Source organism: Eschrichtius robustus, chromosome 13 (assembly GCF_028021215.1).
Source record: "Eschrichtius robustus isolate mEscRob2 chromosome 13, mEscRob2.pri, whole genome shotgun sequence".
Classification (NCBI taxonomy): domain Eukaryota; kingdom Metazoa; phylum Chordata; class Mammalia; order Artiodactyla; family Eschrichtiidae; genus Eschrichtius; species Eschrichtius robustus.
Window position 1 is genome coordinate 57,745,110 of NC_090836.1, and position 20,506 is coordinate 57,765,615.

The 20,506-nt window shown below is 38.9% G+C and overlaps 1 protein-coding gene across 9 annotated transcripts in view; it reads left to right on the top strand.

Annotated features, from left to right (window-relative positions):
- The window catches only part of MDM2 (MDM2 proto-oncogene), a 79,625-nt gene that overhangs the window by 24,900 nt on the left and 34,219 nt on the right, over nucleotides 1-20,506 (top strand). For 8 of the 9 annotated variants that reach the window (XR_011075932.1, XR_011075936.1, XR_011075934.1 and 5 more), the window contains exon 13: nucleotides 19,476-19,579. The gene's annotated coding sequence lies outside the window, so the exon portion shown is untranslated. Of the gene's footprint in view, nucleotides 1-17,023; nucleotides 17,484-19,475; nucleotides 19,580-20,506 lie in introns of all 9 variants that reach the window. The other variant, XR_011075935.1, reaches the window with a different exon arrangement.

A 20,506-nucleotide genomic window follows, 5' to 3' on the forward strand; every position in this document is an offset into this window, starting at 1 on the left:
CAATAAAATTAACTGAGCTGTGAGTTTAGAATAGAACTGAGGGATAATTTTGCACAGCAAGTTTGTGTGCCAGTTACAGAACATTGTATTAAACTTTAAAAACAAAAACCACACACACATATGACTTACCCATGTATGGATATGTAAGTAATGGCTGAAGGATCAGCACCTTAGCCAAAGAGTGGTCCTCAAATACAGTAAAGCTTTATTAATTTGGGATTTATAATACTTCAACTAGAACTAAGTAGAATTGATCCTCTCTGAGGACAGAGAAATAAAAATGAGATTATAAACACTGTATAGTCAGCCCTCCATACCTGTGGATTCAGCATCCATGGATTTAACCAACCATTGGTTTGGAAATATTCAGGAAAAAGATTCCAGAAAGTTTCAGAAAGAACACTTGAATTTGCTGTGCACTGGCAACTACATAGCATTTGCATTGTGTCAGGTATTTAAATCTAGAGATTTAAAGTATATGGGAGGATGTGCATAGGTTATATGCAAATACCATACCATTTTATATAAGGGACTTGAGCATCGAAGATTTTGGTGTCCCGGGGTGGGGGGGGGGCATCTTGGAACCAATTCACCATGGATACTGAGGGGCAACTGTATATTATTCAATGATTCTGCTGTTTACAAAACATTCAAATTGGTGCAAATAGAGTTTCATTCACCATATATATGAATTACTAATGCAGTCTTGATTGTCTAAATTTTTAGGTGTAGCATACGTTTTATTGATTTACAAATAAAAGATTAAATGTTTAAGAATTGTTTTAAAAATGTGATTATTGGATCTTATAGGCAATTTTCCCATAATAATGAGTTTTTTCTTCCAGTATTATTGAGGTAATTGACATACAGTACTGTATAAGTTTTAAGGTGTACAGCATAATTTGACTTGTTTACATTCATGAAATGATTATTACAATTAGTTTAGTGAACATCCATTATCTCATAGATACAACACTAAAGACAGAAAATTTTTGTTCTTGTGATGACAACTCAGGGTTTATTCTCTTAACTTTCATATATAACATACCACACTGTTAATTATATATATCATGTTGTACATTATATCTTTAGTACTTATAACTGGAAGTTTGTACCGTTTTATTGCCTTTATCCATTTCCCTCTCCCCCCACTCCCCACCTCTGGTAACCAAAAATCTGATCTCTTTTTCTATTTATTTGGTTTTTTTGTAAGTATAAAGACCTGCAGTACTATCAATATGTTAGTTCATGTTATACAAGAGTGGTTTGGTATTTCTGTACATTTTCAAATGATTACCACAGTAAGTCTCATTATGATATGTTGCTATGCAAAGGTATTACATAGTTATTGCCTATAATCCACACGGTGTAAATTTTACACCATGACTCATTTAAATACTTTGTAACTGAAGGTTTGTACCTCTTAATATCCCTCACTTATTTCTTTCCTCCTTTCACCTCCCTTCTCTCTGGCAACCACGTGTTTGTTCTCTGTATCAATAACTCTTTTTGTTGTGTTTGTTTTATAGATTCCACTTATAAGTAAAATCATACAGTGTTTTTCTTTCTCTGTCTGACTTCTCACTTAGCATAATACTCTCTAGGTCCATACATGTTGCAAATGGCAAGGTTTTATTCTTTTTTATGGCTAATATTCCGTGTGTGTGTGTATACTACACCTTCTTTACCCATTGTTTGCTAATGGACACTTGGGTTGCTTCCATATATTTCCCGTTGTAAACAGTGCTGCCGTGAACGTTCGGGTGCATGTACATTTTTTTTTTTTTTTGGCTGCACCACAAGGCCTGTGGGATTTTAGTTCTCTAACCAGGGATTGAACCTGTGACCCCTGCGTTGGAAGTGCGGAGTCTTAACCACTGGACCACCAGCGAAGTCCTGCTGCATGTAAATTTTTGAATTAGTGCCTTTGGTTTTTTCTAGATATATGCCCTGGAGTGGGATTGCTGGAGCATATGGTAGCTCTGTTTTTAGTTTTTTGAGGAAACTCCATACTGTTTTCTGTAATGGCTGCAGCAATTTACATGTCCACCAACAGTGTGCAAGGATTCCTCACCATCACTTATTTGTTGTCTTGATAATAGCCATTCTGACAGGTGTGAGGCATATCTCATTGTGATTTTGATTTGTATTTCCCTGGTGATTAAGGATGTTGAGCGTCTTTTCATGTACCTGTTGGCCATCTGTATGTCTTCTCTGGAGAAATGTCTGTTAAGGTCTTCTGTCCATTTTTTAGTAGGATTGTTTTTTTGATGCTTAGTTGTATGAGTTCTTTATAGCAATATATTTTAGGTTTTAACCCTGTGTCAAATATATCATTTGCAAGTATCTTCTCCCATTCAATAGGTTGTCTTTTCATTTTGTTGATAGTTTCTTTAGCTGTGCAAAAGCTTTTTAGTTTGATGTAGTCCCATTTGTTTATTTTTTGCTTTTGTTTCCCTTGCCTGAGGACACATATCCAAAAAAAAAAAAATCACTAAGACCAGTGTTAAACAGCAAACTACCTGTTTTCTTCTAGAAGTTTTATGGTTTCAGGTCTTACATTTAAGTCCTTAATCTATTTTGAATTTATTTTTGTGAATAGTGTGAGAGCCTAGTCCAGTTTCTTTTGCATATAGTTGTCTCGATTTCTCAACACCACTTACTGAAGAGGCTGTCTTTTTCCCATTGTATATTCTTGCCTCCTTTGTCACAGATTAATTGACCATAAGTGTGTGGGTTTGCTTCTGGACTCTGTATTCTGTTCCATTGATCCATGTGTCTGTTTTTGTGGCAGTACCATACTATTTTGATGACTAGCTTTGTAGTATAGTTTGAAACAGGGAGCGTGAGACCTCCAGCTTTGTTCTTTTTTCTACAGATTGTTTTGGCTATTCAGGGTTTTTTGTGTGTGTGTGTGTGTGTGTATGTGTGCGTGTGTTTCCATACAAATTTTAGAATTAGTTCTAGTTCTGTGAAAAATACCATTGATATTTTGATAAGGATTAGATTGATATGTAGATTTCCTTGGGTAGTATGGTCATTTTAATAATGTTAATTCTTCCAATCCATGAACACAGCATACCTTTCTGTCTGTGTCATATTCAATTTCTTTCATCGATGTCCTATAGTTTTTTTTTAAATTTTTGAATTTTATTTTTTTATACAGCAGGTTCTTATTAGTTATCCATTTTATACATATTAGTGTATATATGTCAATCCCAATCTTGCATTTCATCACACCCCCCCCCACCCCCCACCCCCCCGCAGCTTTCCCCCCTTGGTGTCCATACGTTTGTTCTCTACATCTGTGTCTCAATTTCTGCCCTGCAAACCGATTCATCTGTACCATTTCTCTAGGTTCCACATACATGCGTTAATATACGATATTTGTTTTTCTGACTTACTTCACTATGACAGTCTCTAGATTCATCCGCATCTCTATGAATGACCCAATTTCATTCCTTTTTATGGCTGAGTAATATTCCATCATATATGTACCACATCTCCTTCATCTGCTCATCTGTAGATGGGCATTTATGTTGCTTCCGTGACCTGGCTATTGTAAATAGTGCTGCAATGAACATTGGGGTGCGTGTCTCTTTTTGAATTATGGTTTTCTCTGGGTATATGCCCAGTAGTGGGATTGCTGGGTCATATGGTAATTCTGTTTTTTTTTAAGGAACCTCCATACTTTTCTCCATAGTGGCTGTGTCACTTTACATTCCCACCAACAGTGCAAGAGGCTTCCCTTTTCTCCACACCCTCTCCGGCATTTGTTGTTTGTAGATTTTCTGATGATGCCCATTCTAACTGGTGTGAGGTGATACCTCATGGTAGTTTTGATTTGCAATTCTCTAATAATTAGTGATGTTGAGCAGCTTTTCATGTGCTTCTTGGCCATCTGTATGTCTTCTTTGGAGAAATGTCTATTTAGGTCTTCTGCCCATTTTTGGATTGGGTTGTTTTTTAAATATTGAGCTGCATGTGCTGTTTTTATATTTTGGAGATTAATCCTTTGTCCGATGATTCATTTGCAAATATTTTCTCCCATTCTGAGGGTTGTCTTTTCGTCTTGTTTGTAGTTTCCTTTGCTTTGCAAAGGCTTTGAAGTTTCATTAGGTCCCATTTGTTTATTTTTGTTTTTATTTCCATTACTCTAGGAGGTGGATCAAAAAAGATCTTGCTGTGATTTATGTCAAAGAGTTTTCTTCCTGTGTTTTCCTCTAAGAGTTTTGTAGTGTCTGGTCTTACATTTAGGTCTCTAATCCATTTTGAGTTTATTTTTGTGTATGGTGTTAGGGAGTGTTCTAATTTCATTCTTTTACATGTAGCTGTCCAGTTTTCCCAGCACCACTTATTGAAGAGACTGTCTTCTCCATTGTATATCCTTGTCTCCTTTGTCATAGATTAGTTGACCATAGGTGTGTGGGTTTATCTCTGGGCTTTCTATCCTGTTCCATTGATCTATATTTCTGATTTTGTGTCAGTACCATGTTGTCTTGGTTACTGTAGCTTTGTAGTATAGTCTGAACTCAGGGAGTCTGATTCCTCCAGCTCCCATTTTTTCCCCTCAAGACTGCTTTGGCTATTCGGGGTCTTTTGTGTCTCCAGACAAATTTAAGATGATTTGTTCTAGTTCTGTAAAAAATGCCATTGGTAATTTGATAGGGATCGCATTGAATCTGTAGATTGCTTTGGGTAGTATAGTCATTTTCACAATATTGATTCTTCCAATCCAAGAACATGGTATATCTCTCCATCTGTTTGTATCATCTTTAATTTCTTTCATCAGTGTCTTACAGTTTCCTGCATACAGGTCTTTTGTCTCCCTAGGTAGGTTTATTCCTAGGTATTTTATTATTTTTGTTGCAATGGTAAATGGGAGTGTTTCCTTAATTTCTCTTTCAGACTTTTCATCATTAGTGTATAGGAATGCAAGAGATTTCTGTGCATTAATTTTGTATCCTGCAACTTTACCAAATTCATTGATTAGCTCGAGTGGTTTTCTGGTGGCACCTTTAGGATTCTCTATGTACAGTATCATGTCATCTGCAAACAGTGACAGTTTTACTTCTTTTCCAATTTGTATTCCATTTATTTCTCTTTCTTCTCTGATTGCCGTGGCTACGACTTCCAATACTATGTTGAATAATAGTGGTGAGAGTGGACATCCTTGTCTTTTTCCTGATGTTAGAGGAAATTCTTTCAGTTTTCCACCATTGAGAATGATGTTTGCTGTGGGTTTGTCATATATGGTCTTTATTATGTTGGGGTAGGTTCCCTCTATGCCCACTTTCTGGAGAGTTTTTATCATAAATGGGTGTTGAATTTTGTCAAAAGCTTTTTCTGCATCTATTGAGATGATCATACAGTTGTTCTTCTTCAATTTGTTGATATGGTGTATCACATTGATTGATTTGCATATATTGAAGAATCCTTGCATCCCTGGCATAAATCCCACTTGATCATGGTGTATGATCCTTTTAATGTGTTGTTGGATTCTGTTTGCTAGTATTTTGTTGAGGATTTTTGCATCTATATTCATGAGTGTTATTGGTCTGTAATTTTCTTTTTGTGTAGTATCTTTGTCTGGTTTTGGTATCAGGGTGATGGTGGCCTCATAGAATGAGTTTGGGAGTGTTCCTTCCTCTGCAATTTTTTGGAAGAGGTTGAGAAGGATGGGTGTTAGCTCTTCTGTAAATGTTTGATAGAATTCACCTGTGAAGCCATCTGGTCCTGGACTCTTGTTTGTTGGAAGATTTTTAGTCACAGTTTCATTTTCATTACTTGTGATTGGTCTGTTCATATTTTCTATTTCTTCCTGGTTCAGTCTTGGAAGGTTATACCTTTCTAAGAATTTGTCCATTTCTTCCAGGTTGTCCATTTAATTGGCATAGAGTTGCTTGTAGTAGTCTCTTAGGATGGTTTGTATTTTCTGCGGTGTCTGTTGTAACTTCTCCTTTTTCATTTCTAATTTTATTGATTTGAGTCCTCTCTCTCTTTTTCTTGATGAGTCTGGTTAATGGTTTATCAATTTTATCTTCTCAAAGAACCAGCTTTTAGTTTTATTCCTCTTTGCTCTTGTTTTCTTTGTTTCTATTTCATTTATTTCTGCTCTGATTTTTATGATTTCTTTCCTTCTGCTAACCTTGGGTTTTGTTTGTTCTTCTTTCTCTAGTTCCTTTAGGTGTAACTTTAGATTGTTTATTTGAGATTTTTCTTGTTTCTTGAGGTTGGCTTGTGTGGCTATAAAGTTCCCTCTTAGAACTGCTTTTGCTGCATCCCATAGGTTTTGGATCATTGTGTTTTCATTGTCATTTGTCTCTAGGTATTTTTTGATTTCCTCTTTGACTTCTTCAGTGATCTCTTGGTTATTTAGTAACGTATTGTTTAGCCTCCACGTGTTTGTGTTTTTTACGTTTTTTCCCCTGTAATTGATTTCTAATCTCATAGCGTTGTGGTCAGAAAAGATGCTTGATATGATTTCAATTTTCTTAAATTTACTGAGGCTTGATTTGTGACCCAAGATGTGATCTATCCTGGAGAATGTGCCGTGCACACTTGAGAAGAAAGTGAAATCTACTGTTTTTGGATGGAATGTCCTGTAAATATCAGTTAAATCTATTTGGTCTGTTGTGTCATTTGAAGCTTGTTTTTCCTTATTAATTTTCTGTTTGGACGATCTGTCCATTGGTGTAAGTGAGGTGTTAAAGCCCCCCACTATTATTGTGTTACTGTCGATTTTCTCTTTTATAGCTGTTAGCAGTTGCCTTATGTATTTAGGAGCTCCTATGTTGGGTGCATATATATTTAAGTTGTTATATTTATGCAATTTAAATTGCATATATATTTATATGTTAAATTGTTGATCCCTTGATCATTATGTAGTGTCCTTCCTTGTCTCTTGTAACATTCTTTATTTTAAAGTCTATTTTATCTGATATGAGTATTGCTACTGCAGCTTTCCTTTGATTTCCATTTTCATGGAATATTTTTTTCCGTCCCCTCACTTTCAGTCTGTATGTGTCCCTAGGTCTGAAGTGGGTCTCTTGTAGACAGCATATATATGGGTCTTGTTTTTGTATCCATTCAGCAAGCCTGTGTCTTTTGGTTGGAGCATTTAATCCATTCACGTTTAAGGTAATTATCGATACGTATGTTCCTATGACCATTTTCTTAATTGTTTTGGGTTTGTTTTTGTAGGTCCTTTTCTTCTGTTGTGTTTCCCACTTAGAGAAGTTCCTTTAGCATTTGTTGTAGAGGTGGTTTGGTGGTGCTGAATTCTCGTAGCTTTTGCTTGTCTGTAAAGCTTTTGATTTCTCCATTGAATCTGAATGAGATCCTTGCCGGGTAGAGTAATCTTGGTTGTAGGTTCTTCCCTTTCATCACTTGAAGTATATCATGCCACTCCCTTCTGGCTTGTAGAGTTTCTGCTGAGACATCAGCTGTTAACCTTATGCGAGTTCCCTTGTGTGTTATTTGTTGTTTCTCCCTTGCTGCTTTCAATCATTTTTCTTTGTCCTTAATTTTTGCTAATTTGATTACTATGTGTCTCAGTGTGTTTCTCCTTGGGTTTATCCTGTATGGGACTCTCTGCACTTCCTGGAATTGGGTGGCTTTTTCCTTTCCCATGTTATGGAAGTTTTCGACTATAATCTCTTCAGATATTTTCTCTGGTCCTTTCTCTCTCTCTTCTCCTTCTGGGTCCCCTATAATGTGAATGTTGTTGCGTTTAATGTCCCAGAGGTCTCTTAGGCTGCCTTCATTTCTTTTCATCCTTTTTTCTCTATTGTGTTCCACAGCAGTGAATTTCACCATTCTGTCTTCCAGGTCACTTATCCGTTCCGTTCTTCTGCCTCAGTTGTTCTGCTATTGATTCCTTCTAGTGTAGTTTTCATTTCAGTTATTGTATTGTTCACCTCTGTTTGTCCTTTAATTCTTCTAGGTCTTGTTAAACATTTCTTGCATCTTCTCGATCTTTGCCTCCATTCTTTTTCCGAGGTCCTGGATCATCTTCACTATCATTCTGAATTCTTTTTCTGGAAGGTTGCCTATCTCCACTTCATTTAGTTGTTTTTCTGGGGTTTTATCTTTTTCCTTCATCTGGTACATAGCCCCTCTGCCTTTTCATCTTGTCTTTCTGTGAATGTGGTTTTTGTTCCACAGGCTGCAGGATTGTAGTTCTTCTTGCTTCTGCTGTCTGCTCTCTGGTGGATGAGGCTATCTAAGAGGCTTGTGCAAGCTTCCTGATGGGAGGGACTGGTGGAGGGTAGAGCTGACTGTTGCTCTGGTGGGCAGAGCTCAGTAAAACTTTAATCTACTTGACTGCTAATGGATGGGGCTGGGTTCCCTCCCTGTTTGTTGTTTGGCCTGAGGTGACCCAACACTGGAGCCTACCTGGGCTCTTTGGTGGGGCTAATGGTGGACTCTGGGATGGCTCACGCCAAGGAGCACTTCCCAGAACTTCTGCTGCCAGTGTCCTTGTCCTCATGGTGAGACACAGCCACCCCCCACCTCTGCAGGAGACCCTCCAACACTAGCAGGTAGGTCTGGTTCAGTCTCCCCTGGGGTCACTGCTCCTTCCCCTGGGTCCTGATGTGCACACTACTTTGTGTGTGCCTTCCAAGAGTGGAGTCTCTGTTTCCCCCAGTCCTGTTGAAGTCCTGCAATCAAATCCCACTAGCCTTCAAAGTCTGATTCTCTAGGAATTCCTCCTCCCGTTGCTGGACCCCCAGGTTGGGAAGCCTGATGTGAGGCTCAGAACCTTCACTCCAGTGGGTGGACCTCTGTGGTATAAGTGTTCTCCAGTTTGTGAGTCACCCGCCCAGCAGTTATGGGATTTGATTTTATTGTGATTTTGCCCCTCCTACCATCTCATTGTGGCTTCTCCTTTGTCTTTGGATGTGGGGTATCTTTTTTGGTGAGTTCCCGTGTCTTCCTGTCAATGATTGTTTAGCAGTTGGTTGTGATTCCGATGCTCTTGCAAGAGGGAATGAGAGCACGTCCTTCTTCTCTGCCATCTTGAACCAGTCTCCTCAATGTCCTATAGTTTCTAAGTACAGGTCTTTAACCTCAGTTAGATTTAGTCTTAAGTATTTTATTTCTTTTGACGGAATTATAAATGGGATTGTTTTCTTAATTTCTCTTTTTTATTGGAGCATAATTGCTTTACAATGTTGTGTTAGTTTCTGCTGTACAGTGAAGTGAATCTGCTATATGTATACATATACCCCCTCCCTCTTAGGCCTCCCTCTGTACCCCGATCCCACCCATCTAGATCATCACAGAGCACCAAGATGAGCTCCCTGTGCTGTACAGCAGGTTCCCACTAGCTCTCTGTTTTACACATAGTAGTGTATTTATGTCAAACCTAATCTCCCAGTTCATCCCACCCTCCCCTGCCCCTCTGTGTCCACACATCCGTTCTCCATGTCTGCCTTTCTGTTCCTGCCCTGCAAATAGGTTCATCTGTATCATTTTTCTAGATTCCACATATATGCATTAATGTGTGATTTTTTTTTAATACAGCAGGTTTTTATGATCTGTTTTATACATATTAGTGTATATATGTCAATCCCAATCTCCGAATTCATCCCACCCCCCTCCCCCCTGCTTTCCCCCCTTGTTGTCTGTACGTTTGTTCTCTATACCTGTGTCACTATTTCTGCCTTGCAAACTGGTTCATCTGTACCATTTTTCTAGATTCCACGTATATGCGTTAACATGTGATATTTTGTTTTTCTCTTTCTGACTTCACTGTATGACAGACTCTACATCCATCCACATCTCTACAAATGACCCAATTTCATTTCTTTTTATGGCTGAGTAATATTCCATTGTATATATATGCCACATCTTCTTTATCCATTCATCTGTTGATGGACACTTAGGTTGTTTCCATGTCCTGGCTATTGTAAATAGTGCTGCAGTGAACATTGGGGTACGTGTGTCTTTTTGAATTATGGTTTTCTCTGGGTATATGCCCAGTAGTGGGATTGCTGGGTCATATGGTAGTTCTATTTTTAGTTTTTTAAGGAACCTCAATACTGTTCTCCACAATGGCTGTATCAATTTACATTCCCACCAATAGTGCAAGAGGGTTCCCTTTTCTCTGCTCCCTCTCCAGCATTTATTGTTTGTAGATTTTTTTTGTTGATGGCCATTTTGACTGGTGTGAGGTGATACTTCATAGTTTTGAGTTGCATTTCTCTAATTTTTAGTGATGTTGAGCATCTGTAACCTCATTAGTTAGATTTATCCTAAGAATTTTATTCCTTTTGATGCAATTATAAATGGTATTGTTTTCTTAATTTCTCTTTCTGATTGTTCATTGTTACCATATAGAAATGCAACAGATTTCTGTATATTAATTTTGTCTCCAGCAACTTTACCAAATTCATTGATGAGCTCTAGTAGTTTCTGGTGGCGTCTTGAGGATTTTCTTTTCTTTGGTGTGCCATGCGGCTTGTAGGATCTTAGTTCCCCAAGCAGGGATTGAACCCAGGGCCCTGACAGAGTGCCGAGTCCTAACCACTGGACTGGCAGGGAATTCCCAGGATTTTCTATGTGTAGTATCATGTTATCTGTAAACAGTGACAGTTTTACTTCTTTCTTTGCAGTTTGGATTCCCTTTATTTCTTTTTCTTACCTGATTGCTGTGACTAGGACTTCCAATACTATGATGAGTAAAAGTGACAAGAGTGGGCATCATTGTCTTGTTCCTGATCTTAGAGGAGATGCTTTTGCCTTTTCACCATTGAGTATGACATTAGCTGTGGCCTTGTCATATATGGCCTTTATTATTTTGAGATATGTTCCCTCTATACCCACTTTGTTGAGAGTTTTTATCATAAGTGGATGTTGAATTTTGTCAAATTTTTCTACATCTATTGAGATGATCATATGATTTTTATTCAGCATTTTGTTAATGTGGTGTATCACATTGATTAATTTGTGGATATTGATCCATCCTTGCATCCCTGGTATAAATCTCACTTGATCCTGGTGTATGATCCTTTTAATGAATTGTTGAATTCAGTTTGCTAATATTTTGTTGAGGATTTTTGCATCTGTGTTCGTCAGTGATATTGGCCTGCAACTTTCTTTTTTTGTGATATCTTTGTCTGGGTTTGGTAGCGGGATGATACTGGTCTCATAGAATGAGTTTGGAAGTGTTCCTTCCTCTGCAGTTTTTCGAATAGTTTGAGAAGAATAGGTGTTAACTCTTCTCTAAATGGTGGAATTCACCTGTGAAGCCATCTGGTCCTGGACTTCTGTTTTTTGGGAGTTGTTTTATTACTGATTCAATTTTATTACTGGTAATTGGTCTATTCGTATTTTCTATTTCTTCCTGGTTCATTCTGAGGACATTGTACATTTCTAGGAATTTGTCATTTCTTTGAGGTTGTCCATTTTATTGGTGTATAATTATTTGTAGTAATCTTTTATAATCCTTTGTAATTCTGTGGTGTCAGTTGTAACTTCTTTTTCATTTCTGATTTTATTGATTTGGGCTCTCTTTTTTTTCTTGTTCAGTCTGGTTTATCAATTTTGTTTATGTTTTCAGAGAACCAGCTCTTAGTTTCATTAATCTTTTCTGTAGTTTTTTTAGTCTATTTCTTTTATTTCTGCTCTAATCTTTATGATTTCTTTCCCTCTACTAACTTTGGGTTTTATTTGTTCTTCCTTTTCTGGTTCCTTTAGGTGTAAGATTAGGTTGTTTATTTCAGGTTTTTCTTCTTTCCTGAGGTAGGCTTGTGTCACTGTAACCTTTTCTTTTAGAACTGCTTTTGCTGCACCCCAAAGACTTTGGATTGTTGTGTTTTTGTTTTCATTTGTTTCCACGTATTTTTCAATTTCTTTTTTGATATCTTCAGTGATCCATTGGTTGTTTAGTAGCATATTGTTTAGCCTCACATTCACATTTAATGTGATTATTGATAGGTATGTACTTATTGCCATTTTGTTCATTGTTTTGGGGTTGTGTTTTTTGCAGGTTTTTTTTATTATAGTTGATTGTGGTCAGAAAAGATGATATGATTTCAGTTTTGTTACATTTATGGAGACTTGTTTTGTGGCCTAGTATGTGATCTGTCCTGGAGCATATTCCTTGTGCATTTGAAAAGAATGTATTCTGTGGCTTTTGGATGAAATGTTCTGTATATATCTATTAAGTTCATGTGGTCTAATATGTCATTTAAGGCCTACCTAGTATTATTGTATTACTGTCAGTTTCTCCCTTTATGTCTGTTAATATTGCTTTATGTGCTTTTTTAAAAATAAATTTATTTACTTATTTATTTATTTTTGGCTGCATTGGGTCTTTTGTTGCTGCAGACGGGCTTTCTCTAATTGTGGCTAGTGGAGGCTACTCTTCGTTGTGGTGCGCAGGCTTCTCACTGCAGTGGCTTCTCTGTTGCAGAGCACAGGCTTTAGGCGAGCGGGCTTCAGTACTTGTGACATGCAGGCTTAGTAGTTGTGGCTCGTGGGCTCTAGAGTGCAGTCTCAGTAGTTGTGGTGCATGGGCTTAGTTGCTCCGCGGCATGTGGGATCTTCCCGGACCAGAGTGCAAACCCGTGTCACTTGCATTGGCAGGCAGATTCTTAACCACTGCGCCACCAGAGAAGTCCCTGCTTTATGTGTTTAGGTGCGCCTATGTTAGGTGCATTTATAACTGTTATGTATCTTTTTCTTAGGTTTATCACTTTATCATTATGTATTGTCCTTAGTCTCTTGTGACTGTCTTTGTTTTCAAATCTATTCTGTCTGATGTAAGTACTGCTACCTCGTTGTTGTTGTTTTTTTTAAATTTCCATTTGCATGGAATACTTTTTTCCATCCCCTTACTTTCAGTTTGTATGTTTCTTCAGATCTGAAGCAAGTCTTTTGTAGGCAGCATATATATTGGTATTGTTTTTGTAGCTGTTCAGCCAATCTATGTGTTTTGATTGGAGCATTTAGTTCATTTACATTTAATGTGATTTTTGATAGGTATGTACTTATTGCCATTTTGTTAATTGCTTTGGGGTTGTTTTTATAGTTGTTTTTGGTCCTTCTTTTGATCTCTTCCCTTGTGATTTGAAGACTGTCTTTAATGTATGTTTGAATTCTTTTCTTTTTTCTGTGTGTTTATATTATAGGTTTTTGGTTTCCAGTTACCATGAGGTATCTATCTATCTATCTGTCTATCTATCTACGTATCTATCTACCTACCTATCTATGATTATTTTAAGTTGCTGATCTCTTAAGTTCAAACGCATTTCAACAATCCTGCATTTTCACTAGTCATCCCCCCCATGTTAACTGTTTTTGACATCACATTTTGCATCTTTTTTGTGTATCCCCTAACTACTTATTGTGGATATACACAGTTTTACTACTTTTGTCTTTTAACCTTCTTACTAGCTTTGTACATGGTTGACTGACTACCTTTACTGTATATTTGTCTTTACCAATGAGATTTTTCCTTCTGTAGTTTCCATTTTTCTAGTTGTGGCTTTTTTTTTTTTTTTCCACTTAGGAAGTCCCTTTAACATTTCTTGTAAAGCTGGTTTGCTGATGCTGAACTCTTTTAGCTTTTGCTTGTCTGTAAAACTTTTGATCTCGCCCTCAAGTGAAAGCCTTGCCTGGTAGAGTATTTTTTGTTGTAGGTTTTTCCCTTTCATCACTTTAAGTATATTGTGCCACTCCCTTCTGACCTGCAGTTTCTGCTGAAAAGTCAGCTTATAGCCTTATGGGAGTTCCCTTGTACATAAGTAGTTGCTTTTCCTTTGCTGCCTTTAATATTCTCTCTTTATCTTTAATTTTTGCCATTTAATTTTTAAAAATATTTATCATTTATTTATTTGTTTTGGCTGCACTGACTCTTAGTTGTGGCATGTGGGATCTTATTTTTTTTTTTTTTCAGTTGTTCCATGCGGACTTCTTAGTTGCAGCATGTGGACTTTCAGTTGTGGCATGCAGACTTAGTTATGGCATGCATGTGGGATCTAGTTCCCTGAACAGGGATCAAACCCAGGCCTCCTGCACTGGGAGTGTGCAGTCTTACCTACTGGACCGCCAGGGAAGTCCTGCTATTCAATTTTTGTCTTGGTGTGGTCCTCTGAGTTTACCCTGTTTGGGACTCTCTGGGCTTCCTGGACCTGGATGTCTGTTTTCTTTCCCAGGTTAGGGAAGATTTTAGCTATTATGTCCTCATATATATTCTCTGCCCCTTTCTCTCTTCTCCTTCTGAGACTCCTATAATGTGAATGTTGGTACGCTAGATGTCCCTCAGGTCTCTTAAACTCCTCATTTTCTTTTCTTTTTTTTAATTGAAGTATAGTTGATGTACAATATAAATTTCAGGTGTAAAACATAGTGATTCACAATTTTCAAAGATTATACCCCATTTATAGTTACAAAATATTAGCTATATTCCCTGTGCTGCACAATATATCCTTGTAGCTTATTTATTTTATACATAGTAGTTTGTACCTCTTAATCTTCTACCCCTATCTTGCCCCGCCCCTCTTCCTTCTCCCCTCTCCCCATTGGTAAACACTAGCTTGTTTCTATTTGTAAGTCTGTTTCTTTTTGTTACATTCACAAGTTTGTTTTATTTTTCAGATTATACATATAAGTGATATCATACATTATTTGGCTTTCTCTGACTTATTTCACTAAACATAACACCCTTCAAGTCCATCCATGTTGTTTCAAATGGCAAAATTCCATTCTCTTTTATGGCTGAGTAGTATTCCATTATATATATACCACATCTTATTTATCCATTTGTCTGTTGATGGACACTTAGGTTGCTTCCATATCTTGGCTATTGTAAATAATGCTGCTATGAACATTGGGATTGTCCTAATTTCTTTTTATTTGTTTGCTTGTTTGTTTGCTTTTTCTGTTCAGCTCCAGTGATTCCCACTACTCTGTCTTCTAGCTTGTGGATCCATTCCTTTGTACCATCTAATCTACTGTTGATTCTTTCTAGTGTATTTTTCATTTCAGTTATTGTATTCTTCATCTCTGTTTGGCTCTTCTTTATATTTTCTAACTCTTCATTAAAACTGTCTAACTTTTTGCTCTGTTCACCCATAGAACTTTATCTAAAGTTCTGAACATCATTATGATCATTATCTGGTGACTAGGGCTATGTGCTCTAAGGGCAGCCTATTTGGGCTGCTTGAACCCTTCTGTTGTGGTGGGCTGATTACTATGGGCCATCTGGTGGGTGTGGCTGGTCCCATTCTGGTTGGTTTCCAAGCCCTGCCTTGTGTAGAGGCTGCCATCTGCTGGTGGGTAGGGCTGGATTACAAGGTTGCTGGCTATGGGGCCCTGGGGGATCCTGGGCTCCAGCTAATCCACTAGTGAGTGGAGCCGGGTACTAGAGTGGGTGGTTGCGGGGGATGGAGGTGGGGGAGTGTGTCCTGGATCTAATGTTGGCTTGCTGGTGGGTGGGGCCAGTTCCTGACACAGCTGGCTGCTGGGTCTGAGGTGTCCCAAAGCCGGTGTTGGTGAATGGGGCTGGATCCTGGGGCAGCTGGCTAATGGGTCCAAAGGGTCTTGGAGCTGGTGTCTGCCTGCTGGTGGGTGGGATCGGGGCCTGGGGGTTCCTGGGGCTGGTGTTGGCCTGCAGGTAGACAGTGCTGGAGCTAGTGCTAGCTCACTGGTGGGCAGGACTGTGTTCCCATGTCTCTGGCTGCAGGGCCCTGAGGGTCCTAGAGCTGGTGTCCTGTTGGTAGGTGGGGCTGGATCCTGGACCAGCTGGCTGAGGGTCCCAAGGTGTCCCAGAGCTGGTTTTGGCCTGCTGTTGGGCAGGGCCAGGGCTCAGAGGGTCTTGTGACTGGTGCAGGCCTACTGATGGGTGGGCTGAGTCCTGATACTGTAGGCTGCAGGACTGAAGTGGTCCTGGGGCTGGTGTCCACCTGATGGTGGGCAGGGCCAAGGCCCAGCATGTCCTGGGGCTAGTGCTGGCTCACTGGTTGGCAGATCCAGGTCCTGGGGTCTTTAGCTACAGTGTCCTGTGGGTCCTGGAGTTGGCGTTTTGGCCTGGTGGTGGGTAGGGCTGGTGCCCATGGGATCCTGGGACTGGTGTCTACCCACTGGTGGGTGAGCCTGGTCTTGTGGCTAGTGCCAGCCCATTGGTAGGCAGGGCCAGGGTCTGAGGCCTCTGGTAGACAGAGCCAGGTCCTGGGTTGACTGTGGGCTCAGGGGATCTTAAGGCGGCAGGCCTGCTGGTGGGTGGGGCTGTCTCTCCACCTGGTTAGTTGCTTGGGCTGAGGCATCCCAGTACTGATAATGACAGGCTGGTGGGAGGGGCTGGATCCCAAGGCTAATAAGCTAGAGCGAGGACTCCAAAATGGCACTTGCCAGCACAGTGTTCATGTGGTAGAACAAGCTCCCAAAGATGGCTGCTGCCAGTGTCTATGTCCCCAGGGTGAGCTGCAGTTGCCTCCTACCTCTCCAGGAGACTCCAAGATCAGATGGTGGGACTGATGCTCCTTTCAAATTACTGCTTCTACTCTGGGTCCTGGAGTATGTGAGAGTTTGTGTGCACCTTTAAGAGTGGTGTCTCTATTTCCCACAGCCCTCTGGCTCTCCCAAAAGTAAGCCCTGCTGGCCTTTAAAGTCAGAACGTCCAGGGGCTCATCCTCTTGGTGCAGGACTCCCCAGGCTGGGGAGCCCAATGTGGGGCAGACCACTCGCTCCTTGGTGGGTGACACACCCGCGGGTATGGATTTTGACTATACTGCGTCACCACCCCTCTTACCCTGCTCATTGTGGTTCCTTCTTTATATCTTTGGTTGAAGATCTTTTCTGCTAGTCTTCCAGTTTTTCTCATCAGTAGTTTCCCTGTTGTAATTTTGGTGTGCCCATGGGAGGAGGTGTGCTCAGTGTCTTCCTTTTCTGCCATCTTGGCCACATTTCTCCCCCATTATAATTAGTTTTGTTAAAATAAAAATTATATTTGAATATCATCTGTTTGGGTAATCAAAGGCAGTAGTCTGAATATGCTTCTTTTTTTTTTTGGCAGGTCCATGCTTGCCCACTTTGGAAGTACACATATATGGGCAGTTGGGAGCCTCTAAGGCATCGAATAAGACCAACATGAGAGAATGATGTTACAATTTAGTAGGGCCACGAAATGCTGTTGTTTTCCTATCCTGTTCACTTGTGTTACCATATGGCAGCCTGGCTTAAGTGGTTTCTCAACACGTGATAGTTCTGAACGGTCTGGAAGAGATGTAGCTAGTGCACGGATGGGACTAGGGTTAGCTACCCTGTCACTTGTCAGCATGAAAAGCCCTATCGTAATTGCCTGTAACTTCTCTGTGTCATCTATGAAACTAAATTCCATGAAGCCAAGAACATCTTGATTGTGATACACATATAGGTGCTCAATAAGAGTTTATTGAATGAATCAAAGCACTGGGACTTGAGTCTTGAAGCCGGCTTTAAAAGCAGGAGATTGTGGGTCCCAAAGCTAAACCAGGGTTAGTTGTTGGCATAATTTAGATTTTTAATTTTAATAAATGTTTTAAAGGTACTGATTAGTGTTTAGGTCTGTAGGCTGATGACAATAACTGCAAGTAGTCATTCATTGTATTGTGAAAAGTTGGTAGTTGCATTTTCTGGTTATGTGGATTCTGAATTGGGTTTTGACTTAGTATTTATAAAAAAATTATTTCTTAATAATTATTTCTTTAAAAAGTACCAGTTGTTTAAAAGTTTGTGGCCATATTGTCTATCATACAGCCAGCTTTCAATTAGATATGATAGGGAATTTTTGACATTTACAAATACTGCTGTAAAAAGATAATTATCTGAAAGCACCAGCACATTTAGAAGGTGCTCAGAAGTGTTTAATTATAATAACAAATTGTAAAATGAACTGTTAACAGGAACTAGCAAAGAGCAACAGAAAATAGAACAAGGGCATTGTGCAGTGACAAGCAGTTGGGAGACTCCACGTGTGTTTAGTAATTTACTAGCAGGTGATGCATTTGAAATTATATATTAAAATATTGTTAGAATATTATTATTTTGGATAAGAGAACCATAATTGATTGTTTTTAGGAGGGTGGTGATCCTAAAACATACTTGAATTCTTACCACTCTTCTAAAACTCTCCTTTAAAAATTCGTATTTTAAAAAATTGATAGACATTGCCTCTCTCTCTCTCTTTTTTTTTTTTTTTGCCACGGCCTGTGGGATCTTAGTTCCCTGACCAGGGATGAAACCCGGGCCCATGGCAGTGAAAGCATTGAGTCCTAACCACTGGACAACCAGTGAATTCCCAGCATTGCCCTCTCATCCTTGTTTCAGTCCCATAGATCTGCCTTCAGAATACAACTATTTATATGTTCACCCAACAACTTGAAGTCAGCTTATCAAAATATCTTTCATATTCAAAGTGTCAACTTTTTCAAAACATTTTTTGTTACTGTCATGTTAGGTGAATTTCATTTATTTCTCGGTTAAGTTTTAGTATTTTTATGTGCTTATTTTTGGTTCACACCTTTCCAGGCAATACCCTGTATTAGGCCTTCTTCCAAGATCACAGTAACATCTGCCTAAATTGACTTCACCACCTTTTTTTTTTCTTTTTTGGTTCATTTATAGATAATTTACAGATATTTTCATGTTGCTTCCCTGATTTAAATATTAAAAAAAAAACTTCAATAATTTCACTGCTTGTTGGACATTATCTCAGATGTTTGCCTGATCATTTTACTTTTACAGCTGTCTGGAACAGGTGCTTTCTTTTCACCACTCTCTTCTCTCATCTTTCTTGCTGCAACAAAGGTCATAGGCCTCCTGAGTCTCTCATGACTTTTAATTTTCATCCTAGTGGACTGGGACAGGCTAAATTCAAAATAGCAGATCTGGTACTTACTTGCTTAGTGGCCTTAGAATTAGAGACAATAAATGCATAGAGCCTGGGATGGAGTCTGGCTGGTGGGAAGGACCAGAAGTCGTTTAATAATATCCTCCTTGCATCCATTCATGACCATAAACCCACTGAGCTAGACTTGAATTCACCCTGCCCTTTTTTTTCCCACGTTGCCTGGTACTCTGTTCACACTTAAATTCACTGCCTTGCTGCTTTGTATCTTTCAGTAGCAGATTGTAGCATCCTTTTGTGTTGCCTTGTTCCCTCAGGTGCCTCATATAATGCATTGTGTGCACAGTAAGCATTCAGTAAAGGATGTTGCTTGGCAAGGAAATCAGCTGTGCAGTTTTTTCTAATTTACAAGAGGACAAGACAGTTGTAAGAATCATCCTGAAAAAATATTGTCCATGCAATAAATTACTTAAATGGCAAAAGAGAAACATTCTAAGGAAACAGTGGTCTTTAAAAGTTGATATGGTATCAGACTTGTAATAGAATTGGGAAAGCTTTTCTTAAAAACAGAACATCCCTCTGTATTAAAAAAATACTTTTTTTCACCTTTTCTCACAATCGTTCATTTTTCTTTTTTAAGAGGCATGTGAGAAGACCAGGTCTCTGTAGTTAAGCACTTTAACCACCAGGTGGAAGCACCGCATTGGGAGTTCTCGGAAGGCAACCGCCAGCTCCTAACTACTGGTAGGTAGACTCCTAACAGTAAGTACAGAATACTCCTGGAAGACAGATTGCTGGGCTAGAAAGCAAAGAAATAATGGGAGTTGTTACACATTTTGGTCCTGAAATCCTTCACTATTCACCCTTCAGGGCTTCATGAGACAAACACTGTGTAAAAATACTATGTGTTAGTGTTGAAGAACATGTTCTTGATCAATTAGGGAAAAGTTTAAGTAACTGAGCTAAGTTAATAAACTATTATTTTAAGATCTGGAAATTTCAATGAATATTTAAGAAGGTGTAGCAATTGTGTACGCTGGTGCTTCTGAAATTTGAGGTTCCATTTTTTAAATCAGTTGCTTTTCTTTCATTCTAAAAGTAGATAGTAGAAAATTTCAAAAATGAAGTAGGAAAAAACGAAAACATACTACCAACCCAAAAGCTGACTAATCCTTTTTACAGTTTATCTTCTTTTACTTTTTTTCCCCTCTATGTCTAATAGTTTAAAATTTAGTTCATTTGTACTTTGCTTTGGACGGTGGAGTAGGGAGTAATAAATGCTATAAGGAGCTGCAAAGTTAAGTATCAACGTCTAGGGACTTCCCTGCGGTCCAGTGGTTAAGACTCGGCGCTTCCACTGCAGGGGGTGTGAATTCGATCCCTGGCTGGGGAACTAAGATCCCATATGCCGTGTGGTACGGCCAAAAAATTTTTTTAAAAAAGTATCAAAGTCTAGCTAAGATATACCGGGAAACTCCTGCTGAAGGCGGTCCTATATAATGAATTCTCTTTTGAAAATAGAAAAACTGGCCCCAGTTCATTTTCAAAATTGAGACATTTGTCACTTTTTAGAAATTGGTACCTGTAAATTAGTCAGTTCCTACTCAGTCTTGTCTTATTTAAACGATTATTTGTTTAGCATGTTTCAGGGGGCAGACATACACTTGAGCC